General features: G+C 37.3%; 1 long non-coding RNA gene across 1 annotated transcript in view; it reads left to right on the top strand.

Annotated features, from left to right (window-relative positions):
• Window positions 1-1,810: 1,810 nt before the first annotated feature.
• Window positions 1,811-11,659, top strand: part of LOC136252752 (uncharacterized) — a 232,625-nt gene continuing 222,776 nt past the window's right edge. The window contains exon 1 of the long non-coding RNA XR_010699780.1: window positions 1,811-1,858. This is a non-coding gene — a long non-coding RNA (uncharacterized lncRNA). The remainder of the gene's footprint in view (window positions 1,859-11,659) is intronic.

Genomic DNA, 11,659 nt, shown 5'->3' with positions numbered 1-11,659 from the left:
AGTATTGCCATATATATTAACTACACAAGTGGATGAATGAAGCCCTTTAAACAAACCAATGCACTTCATTGTATATATTATGTATAGGTGCAGGCAGATTTGGAAAAATTCCATAACAGAACCAACTACATGTTTCCAGTGAATGTTCTATTAGAGTAGTTAGCTGACTGCTCTATTAGAGTATCTCGATCTTGTACACCTCCAATGCTGATCCGGGTCCTTGTTACATAAACTTTAGCATAAATCCACTGATAATACCTTGGAAAGATGTTTATAAGGTGGTTTTATGAGTATTTGTATTATTAGTGATCATATAATTATGCTAAGACAAAATTTCATTATAATACTCAGCATATTGATCAAGTAAAGCCTAAATATGAAGGGGGGCCCCCAAAGCCCCCCCCCCCCCCCCCTCCCCCGTATCCGCCCCTGCACTCTCGTGCTGGGCGTACGTATCTACTAGCTAGCTACGTAGCTATAACCATAGATCCTGTAAGGATCTATGCTATAACCCTGCAAAATCCATTTTAACTACAGTAACTGTAGCTTACAGTGCAACCTCGAAAGCAACTGTTCACGGGTGAAGCTTGCTCGTTCATATCAGAGACGACAATTATCTTAGCAATCTTGTTAGCTAATACCCTTAGCTACCTGGCAGCATAGATAATGTATGAGTTCCTACTGGATTAGAAACGCCAGTTAAATTATTTTCCTATCCTAGTTACGGTGCGCCAATACATTGGGAAACTTGTTGAGTGACTGTTTGGCTTTCTCTGGCTTGTTTGAAGGCCGGTTCGTAGGCGTGGACATTCCTTTTACATTGTTTATTGCGTTGCGTTGTGTACTGAACAAGAACACAGCGTGTCTGTGGATACTGGGAGAAATATTGTTTGCGACAGGTGACAATGGCAGGTACGCACTAGCTAATAATTCAACAGCAGTACTATTTGCCAACTTCTCGTCACCGCATTTACACAACCAAAGAAATGTATGATACATTGAAATAAATTTTAAGCTACAGTACTGCTCAGCTTGAGCTAAACAATAGCACAAAGTAGTGCCTGTTTTCTGAAGTTTTATCGAAGTAGTGGAAATATACAGCGAAGCAGTGAATATCTAGCTAGCCTATTACACTCTGCCTGCTACAAGTGGTGTAAACAGCAACAAAGAAACAATGCTACACTTTCTGTTTCTTCAAGAAATTTGCACAATTGTTTTGAAACCCCATATTTCACCTTTGAACCTGAATTTTCTTACGCTATTGTTTACTGCTCTCCAGCGTCCCTACCCAGTCCAGCCTCCAATTAGTGTAGGTGGTAACTAACCCAGCTGTAAACAACAAACACTAATTTGCTGGTTACAGGTACAACTCCTGTCGAGGCCATAAAGTTTACGTGCAGCGAAACAAGGATAGCCCATGACGTCACTATGTAAATAATACGGGCGTTTCCAATCCATGTAACATACATTATCTATGCTGGCAGCAGTAAACGTTTAGCTAGTATAGTGTCGAGCATACTGTTCAGGTGATAGAACAAATCAAATGATTGCAAAAAAATGGCTACTCAACAACATATCAGTCTGTACATGTAGCAGCTTGAAAGCTCCAAATAATCATTGTCAAGCATGTGTAAAGATAATGATTTGAAGCACAGCCTGAATTTGTAAGCAATACTGACCAAGGTACATATCTGTTCCAAGCATCTTTATTGCCATAGTAGCTACCACCGAGGCCCAAGGGTACCACTTTTCATCAGACCACTGATATCTGGTTGCCTTGGAATGTACTGTTTTGCTGTCAGACTTTATGATTATGATTATGATTACTGAAAACACAGTTACAAACTGATATGTTCAGGTAAGGAAAACATTACAAATCACATAGATAAGAGTCAGTTATAATTTATCTAAAAATATATGCCCTCTTCTTATAGAAGTTTCCTTTACTAGCTATATAGCTAGGAAACATTGAAAATTATAGTGATGTTTTTGAAGACATTTCAATAAATTTCCACAGCTGGTCATAAAGTAAAGATCTAGGTTGTCAACCAAGTCACAAAGCAATGGAATAAGTATATATTGCTAATAATTTATATGTCACAGTCATCAAGATTCTCGTGTATGGTTGTATGTCTGCAAAATTTAGAATATGCATAGACTCTCTATCTGTAGCAAACAAGCCATTTGAGCTGAAACATGAGAGCTAGCTACATACTTTTATAACATAAACACATGTAATTCCTGATCAGGTTACTGACAGTTAGCCAGTGATGTCTGTCACCATCATGTAGCATTAAATATTTGGATATAACTAGCACTGACTGTTGAGTACGTATAGTTCATTGTGAGTCCATTAAAAACATCTTGGCTGATTGCACAGGGTAAACTGGCTGGCATTGATAGTACTGCAGCTCCTGTGGTGATCACTGCATGCTTTATCAGAAACCCTGAGTATAGTGACTTGTATAATAATGCACGCACTCTATTATTATTAATTGTAATTACACCCAATCATGAGTGGCCCATTGTCAATTAAAGTTTGCTTGTTAGATGGGGACCTGATATGGAGGAGACATCAAGACCATTTAAGATGACATCAAGAAGCCACTGTCACTGAGCCATTTGGATTACCTGAGGAAGACCCAATATCAGAGACTGTTCCCTCCCTTCTACCACTCCATAACCCAAGACGTAATTGTACTAAACCTATAAAAGGTATCTACTATTTAATTATAATTGCTCCGTCAATTAAAGGAGGAAGAGATGTAGCTAATGACTTGTAATAATTCATGCATACTATTAATTTTAATTACACCAAATCACATGCACCTTGATGTAATACAACTTAGTTTCAGTTATGTAAGAATTGCTGCAGTTTCATGCTGCTGTGTCCCATTCGAAGTGGGGATGTACCTGAGTGTGTTTTTTGTAACCATTGCGTGATTTGAAATTTTTCGAGTGAGTGCATGCATGGGCATGGTCAAATTTCCAGTCCTCTGTTGTATAATTATACGAACCAATATCACATGAAAATGTTACAGTATAGCTTACTGTGCAGTTTTTAGTCTAGCATGCTATAGTTATGTACATAAAACACGATTGTAAGTATTATAAAAAGGCCATAAGCCATAGCAATTATTTTTTACTGGCCATTTTCCTTGATCTGTATCAAAAGAAAGTGTTAGTTAATTTGATCAGTCTGCCGTTGGTTACACACTGAAACAATGTTTTGGCTCCAGCATGCAGCAATAGCTAACTATCCTTCCAAAAAATTTCTTGCTCAGATTAGCAGCTCAGTGACACCTAGCAACAACTGGCAACAGACTAGCAACAAATACTGTAGCTACAGTGTCAGTTTACTTTCGTGGAGGCTATATTCTTATAGGCTTAAAAATAGCCGGCCTCCCCAGAGAAGTCACACATGGCCTTGCACATGGCTCATCAGGTGTTCTTTTGAAGGCATGCGCACTGCCACCTTTTCACAGCAATCTGCTACACATTTTATTTCATCTTGCAGTGTATCCAAGACACCTTGTGACCATTTTTCATTTTTTGACATATCGGCCCATCTTATACTTAAAAATGTAACTCAGCGGATGAGTCAGATAATGGTTGTGTATGACATATAGTGGAAATACTCGGCTTCTTTTGTCTCAGGTATCACTGTGGTCTGCCCTTGGCAACTCCTGCCTATCCATCATCCTCATTTAAACAACTGGTATCACATGAGGAGGACACAAATTGTGTACAGATACATAAATTAATATCCCAGACTTAATTAAGTGTTTGTTGGTCAGTATGAATTCTGAGGGCCTGCTATATATAATTATATTAGAGTGCATGTAACTGTTGTCTTGATTACCCAATCTGATTATAATTGCATTTATGTGCCAATCAGTTCCTCTAAAATTGCATCTTTCCCACCCACCCACCCACCACCCACACACCCACACACAAACACACACACACACGCACACACACACACACACACACGCACACACACGCACACACACACATACACACACACGAACTGTTAACCTGACAACAAATTCAAAACTGGTTAACTGGTAACCACTAACTGGCAGTTAACTGGTTAACTGGTTTTTGTGTAATACAGGGGTATTGGCAGACATAATGGTACTTGACATGCCTGCTGGGAGTTTTAGGGTGGTACCAAAGTGACCATCAACATCCTGTCTTAATTACAATAATAGTTATTACAATCACATAATACACATTCTTTGAGGTTATGTTATGATGTTAACACTTGTATTTATGGTTTACCAGGTGGGTGGGCAAAACCCGTTTAAAGGTTTCTTAACCAGTTACTGACCAACCTAGTACAATACCAGTTGTTAACCAATTTTTGTCAAACTGGTTCACAACACTAACAGTCTAACACACACACACACACAAACACACACACTGTAATATTCATGCACTGCCTTATTATCGGTAGGTTGTCCTGTGGTGGTTGTATGTGCCCCGGGCCTAATCATACAGGTAAAAAAGGCAAATGCCTGTGAGTCCTGCTCTTTACACAAAATTACCTAATTACAATAAAAGTCATACAATACTAATAATAAACAAATAATAGTTATTAATTATTGTAGTCAAGTGATTGGGGGTAGTATAGTGATTATCTATGTTCTTGAAATCATTAACAGAAGGTGAGTTGACAGCAGCCCAGGGTAAATTGTTCCAGTACTAGTGATTTACTACTCTGATGGCAAAAAAGTGATTTCTGATGTTCCTAGCAGTATGAAATTTGGGATTTTATAGTTGTGTCCATGTGTAGAACTAGATGTACAAAGTTGGAATAAATTGCTGGGATTAATGTCAAGGTTATGGCACAGGATGTTATAAGTCATGATCATATCATGGTCTATGGTACGCTAATGCTGGGAGATTTAAACGCTGAAGACTTGTATGGTATGATAACTTAGTCCTGGAATCCATCTAGTTGCTTTCCTTCGCACAGATTCCACATTAACATAACTAGGTATTAAACAGGAAGTAGCCATCTATTCATATGAAAATTAATGGATAGGAAACTGAAAAATTCCCTATGGAGTAGTTACTATGGTATCTCTATGAAAACAATTACCACTGTGAATAACATTTTATAGCATAATTTTATTTTTCTGAAATTTATTTTTCATCAGTTACCACTGTGAATAACAATTTTATAGCATATTAATTTTTCTTAAATTAATTTTTCATAGCCATATTACAGAAGTATACCATATGTAGGTATTTATGGGTGGTAGTGGGCCATGCATGAATGAATTTTAGTGATTATGTATTTTTTATTTTCTGTATGGAACTGATCCTCACTTGCCAACTACATTGGAGTGAGGAGTCATCATTATGAAGAAATTGATGTGGGCAGCTACAAGAAGGAGATGTCAACCAAACAAAGGGACTGGCTAAGAATACTACCAAGAGGACACAGAATAATCAGAGAGCTATTACGCAGATCATCAAACAAAACTATGTGTCATAATAAGCTAAGGGATAGCATTTGCCATGCAGTTGCCAAGGCATGTAAGTTTTCTGATATGTGAACAATTTGCCAGCCCATTACAGTGTCATCCTTATCAAATTATAAAACAGAATGAAATTGGGAGTAGCTGCACAAACCCCACTAGTTGCATTATGATTAATTGATGGAAGGATTGTCTGCAAGTGACCAAGGCAGGAAGGGACTGGAGAGTCGGGAAATGTAATTATACAAAACTGTTAATTAAGTTAACCTGTAATATCAACCTATTGCGCTATCCCATTAACCTTTATGATTGCTAGTATAAACAAGCAGATATGTTGTACCCTTTTTTTTCTTACTCTGTGTTATGATACCGACAGCAGATTTTGATTGAGTAGAGTATCACATAGTTACCAAATTTAAGCTGTGAGATATAGATGGCAGTGTGCATGAGAAAGGATTGCCACAGTGAATCAAAAGTGATTTTAACAATAGCTTTATGTGGCCTTCGGTTTTCATATGTGACTCAGACTGAGAAAACTTCAAAGTATCGAGAAATGCTGGTTTTACAGGGGATTTATTACTTCTTGAAGGAAAATTTCAAAAAGTGTAGAACATCACATGGCTTCTTTAATTCTAGAGCCATATTAGGAATAGTAACAGTGTAAACAGGGAGTGTGCATGCTTGTGGCTAGTTAACATGTAAGAAGCCATGCATACCAAGCTCCATGCTTTCCAATGTTGCAAGAAATAGTAAATTCCCTGTAAGTATTTGCCAATGGTTGAAGCTAACTATTGTAAGTGTACCAAACTTTCACATGTTTTACACAACTATTTCTGACCAGTGCATCCACTGTACAACTAGCCATCGCTTAGCTAAGTTTCCCAGCATTTCAGATAGTTTTTAAAACGAAGTTAACTAATATCAGGAGTATAATTATAGTCTCGCATAGCCAGACCAATACCTATTCTTCCCACCTACACACAAAAGAAAACGTAGTGGTCTGGCTATGTGAGATGTGAGACTATATCAGATGAGCTCCAAAAGGGGTGAGAGGGAGGGAGTCCGGAGGAGGGCAAGAAACTGTTTAAAATTCTTAAAGACTGAAAGTGTAAGGATGAATTAAGCCAATAGTTATGGTATCAAAACTGGCAAAAATGAAAGCACTTTTAGGTCTTTTTTCTGTACAGCCACATACTATACAATACAGTCATCCTCAGGCTGGCCAGAGTGCCATTAGGGTCCCTGACCACTCACACAGGTCGCCACTGACTGTAGTTGGGAAAAGCACCCAGCAAAAGCAGACCACTCAAGTCTAGCTGATTTTGACTGCTAATAAAATATGATAGATCCATGAATAGCTTTATGGTTTTTGCTCCTGACTGTGGGCTTGCTATTATATGCGAAATACAGTAGTTGTACATACATAGCTACTATGTATTATTTTAATTCTGTAACATATCAAAAGAAAAAAATGTTCTGTTTGAAGTCAAAGCTACAGTTACATGATGTCAAACAGAACTATGTAAAGAACTATTGGTGCATGTTCAGTTGGGCTTAGCTACTTTAATCAAATGTCAGGGTCGTATGCAGGAATTTTGAAAAGAGATTTATAGTAATTCCATTACAGCTAAGCGACTGTTATATTAGAGTACCTGACTTTATTAGAGTATCTCGATCTGTTCATCAACATCATTATTGGTCAGAACACTGCTACAAGTGTTGCTATCATGTGAGAAACTATTACTTAAAGTTAAGGTTTAAAATGTGTCCTGTTTCATGATACAATACAGATTATGGAAAATTGAAGTTTCAGTTTCTCAGTTGTTCGGTAGATTAGATTAGATTACTAATTTATATCAAAACTCAAAAGACAAGGGTTACACAAAAGGCAAAGCCTGGCAAATGCATGTGCTTACCTTACAGAGACATACATGCAGGTACAAGTAGATAAACAATTCAACAACCACAAATAAACTTACAACAGAAACATGATGTAGTGTGTGTAAACTCCAAAGGGTTTCCTGAACACCCCTGAAGTCGCTGAATCCGATGATAAGGGTTTCTTTCATTGTGAATATTTCTGTGGGACACAAATAATAACCATACTATATTTGATGTATCACTTACCCCACAGGATTCCAGGGACTGATTTAGAGGGGGTGGATGGGTAGCTAGTTACCCACCACGCATGCATGGTCTATAGTGGGCAGCCACTCAGACATCCAATATTTACTAAAATGATACTACAATCATAATGCTAATCATGAACACGTTTTGGTAATTTATTTTTACATGTCAATATGAACTATTGCAAATCAGATTCCAATGCTACCCGGTCTATCACCTTATAGTGGATGGTAGTAGTATGCATTAATGAATTTATCTAAGATAATGGGCAGTATTAGCTACCACCAGACATAGGAGTTCTTGAAGGAAAGTATGGGGTCTGTCTTAGGGCTGAGTCAATTTTACTTTGATATAATATATATATATATATATTTGCCAACACGTCACCTAGGCTAGGGCTATGGCATAATGTGACTGCACTAAAATTTTAAATTAACTAAATGGCTAAGTATAGTGAAAAACATACATGCAGGGAATATTATAGCTATAACCTTTAAGGTAATGTTTATTTCTGTGGGGACATGTGATTATATGCCCAGGAGATGATAGTTCACATTTACTTATTCAACGACAAACCTAAGCTGTCATCTCCTACGTATCATACACAACAGAGAGGAATGTGTAGTAAGTGCACAGGTGTTACAAGTGTAGTATATACTTGTGATTTATTTGACTGGTGATAACTCATGTACTGGGATTGCAAAATACATGATATGTGCACAAGAGCTTAATTGCTACTGTGTGCTTCACTGTACAAGCTAAATGATAACATTGTCAGCTCTTTCCCATATATATACTTACCAAGACATTCAAGACTCTCAACTTAAAATCTGGGCCAGCCATGGCCACCCACTATGGTTTATTATGGATCAGTTCCTGGATCCTGATTATCACATTCCTCATTGATGGTACATATTAATGCCTCCTAAACTGAATGCATAGCCTTCTTCACACTAGGCCTGCGTCAAATATTTCAGCATAATAGGCTGGAGTGCTATGCCAACATGATAGCATATTACTAGGTGAATATTTGAAGCTATGGAGCTTAATTCCATGAAAATAAATCGATACTCTCTAATAGAGCAGGCAGTGGAAACTACAAACTGCAATAGAGCACTCAAATTCATTGTACAATGTACTTAGGCGTTCGAGCGTTAATCGGATGGCTGCGGGTTCGGTCCAGTCATGGATTTTTTCTTCTTTCTCTAACTTTTCAAACATACTTAGTGCAGGTAATATAAACATCTTAGGCCTTTATAAGGCCTTCTGGTATACAGGCTCTGCCTTTACCAGGTACTTTAATCATAACAAATCATAGGCTCCTTAGATCGATACTCTCTAATAGAACAGTCACTTTGTAGTGAAATACTCTTCACTGATCAAGATAACTGTAAGAAATATTGCTAACCTAGGATAACCTAGGAGCGTATTGCAAGCATAATGGGAACACCTGAAGAGCATAATAGGTGAAAATTTTAGGAGATTCTTGAAAGCATTTTGGGCAAAATTGTTAGCTTATTTGACTCAGGCCTACTTCGCACTACCAGCAATAAGTAGCATGATTAACAGGATGATAATCAGGACTACTACCACTGAAGTTGCAGTTGATTGCATGAGTACATGTTAGGAGATGAGTACATGTCCAAAATAATCATGTCACATGTATACTGTCAATGTTTGGATAAACGGAGTTCCTTAGTTTTATCATGCAATTTCAATAGTTACATCATCTCCATCTAACGGGCCCATTCAATGAACACACAGAAAAGTTAGTATATTATAGGGCACTTGGATATTCACTCAGCAGTGTTAGTATTGGTATTCAAATACAAAGAAAGCAAACTTTTAGCAGTAATTACAGTGTAATTACGTACAGTTGTAAGTAAGTATATTTCCATATATATTTCATTTTAACTGCCACCATGGAAATTTAAAAATAATAGAAAATTACAAGTCAAATTACATAAATTCAAGCAAAAATAATATCATATTATTTGAACAATTCAAATTATTTGCTCATTGTACTATTCTACTATCCAAATGCTAAAAAATAGTTTTATGTTCATTCCAGCTCTAGTTTGGAAGTGCTCAAACATTTGTTAAAACAATTATGGCTGCTATAATGATCAAGCTGGCATCACTGCTTTGATTCAGAAGTGTTGGTAACTCATCAGTATTACTATGATATTACTGTCTTATTGCTAGCAGTATCTGTTACAGTATAGGACTAATTGTCTCTAGTGTAGCGGGAGTCAGTGGGAAGGGGGGGTTCCAGAAACTCCTCTGAAATTTTAACTTGTGAGCTTGCAGCAGAAACACCAAATTATCTAATTTGGCAGCACAAATGTACAGAGGTTACAGGCAGATCAAGATACTCTCACAGAGCAGTCAGATGTGCCATAATAATTATGACTACCTAGTCTAATAGAACATTCATCAGAAAATACATTTAAATTGGTATTAAAGAGTGATTTCACCAACTTTTCAAACACATCTTCTGTAGCTAAAGTCTTTGAGCAGGCTGTAGGACCAGGTGTCCTACAGGCCTTCAGCACTTGTGCTGTAAAGCATTAATAAATTTAAAAAATAATAGATTGGTTTAAAAGTTAATATTGAATAAGTTAGATGAAGTTTTTTATTTAAATTGGTATGTACACATGGGACACTACAATATAATTGACATTTATGACTTAAAGGGAACAAAACATGAATTGAAAATAGGTTATACTACCCATGAAAGTAAATTTTGAAGCATGTTCAAATATCTGTTGTGTCACCATCCAGCAAGATGCATAGTTTACAAAATATGTAGTTGATTTTATATTTTTTTGCTGGCTGGTTACCTCTTGTGAAATAATCACCAGTGTATTAAATTTAATCACCAGTGCTACCCACCTTGTAATTGCAGTATAAGTAAGAAGAGGAGCCATCTTCTTTTGTAAAATCCACTCTCATCTCTCATTGGCCAGATTGTACAGTTGCGTTAAGCAATGATTGCCTTCTAACCATACCAAAAATCCCTCCAAATCCTTCTACATTCTTGATCCAGCTCTTGTTGAAGTCTACAGCGCTATCCTTCCTGTTTGTTTATATCATGCACAGTCCATCCTCCTTATAGCACACCAGAAAGTGCTTTATTGTCACAGCAACTATCGACAGTAATCATCTTTAATTTGGACTACTGATGTTGTGAGGTTAACAGTATTGATCAGCATTGCAGATATCATATTCTGTAAAGCAAGTTGAGTGATGACACTCATAGTTGCTAGCTACCGTATACTATGAACCAGTGAATGAGCCAAGATGATCAAACACTTGAGACTATAATAAGATTGCTGATTTTCTTAACTCTTTTGCTAATGCCTGGGTAGTATGTACATACCATTGTTTTTCCCATGCTCTCTATTAATTGTATGACATGCACAGGAAACACTAGGGGAAGATATGCACACATAAACACATGCACTGATGCACAGCTGTCTGGTAGGTATATTATAATGATGAGCCAATATTGGTAATCTTGTGTTTTCTTGTGTCCCTTAACCGAGGAGTTGAGGTGTGGTATTATACAGTCACTGTATATATCTTAGAACATGCATGGCTGTCTGCTTGCAAAATTATTATACTGAGAATATATTGTATAAACAACATAGAACTCAGTGTTTTCTTGTGTCCCTTAACTGAGGAGCTGAGGTGTGGTATTATATAGTCACTGTATATATCTTAGAACATGGCTGTCTGCTTGCGAAATTATTATGCTGAGAATATTAATTAATTGAGGCAGTGAATGGACAATCCTTGGCTTATCCATATATGATACAGCAGCTACTGTATTTGTAGTCTACATAGTGTAAAGAAAATTATCAATTTTGTATAACTGCCTTTGGGTTCAGAAAAGTTTAGATTTCTGCAAACTCTTTCTTTCTCTGTCTCTCTCTTTCTCCACACGCACGCACGCACGCACGCACGCACGCACGCACGCACGCACGCACGCACGCACGCACGCACGCACGCACGCACGCACACACAAACACACACATACA

The sequence above is a fragment of the Dysidea avara genome, chromosome 4, assembly GCF_963678975.1.
Source record: "Dysidea avara chromosome 4, odDysAvar1.4, whole genome shotgun sequence".
NCBI lineage: Eukaryota > Metazoa > Porifera > Demospongiae > Dictyoceratida > Dysideidae > Dysidea > Dysidea avara.
This window is presented reverse-complemented; position numbering and strand designations above follow the sequence as displayed.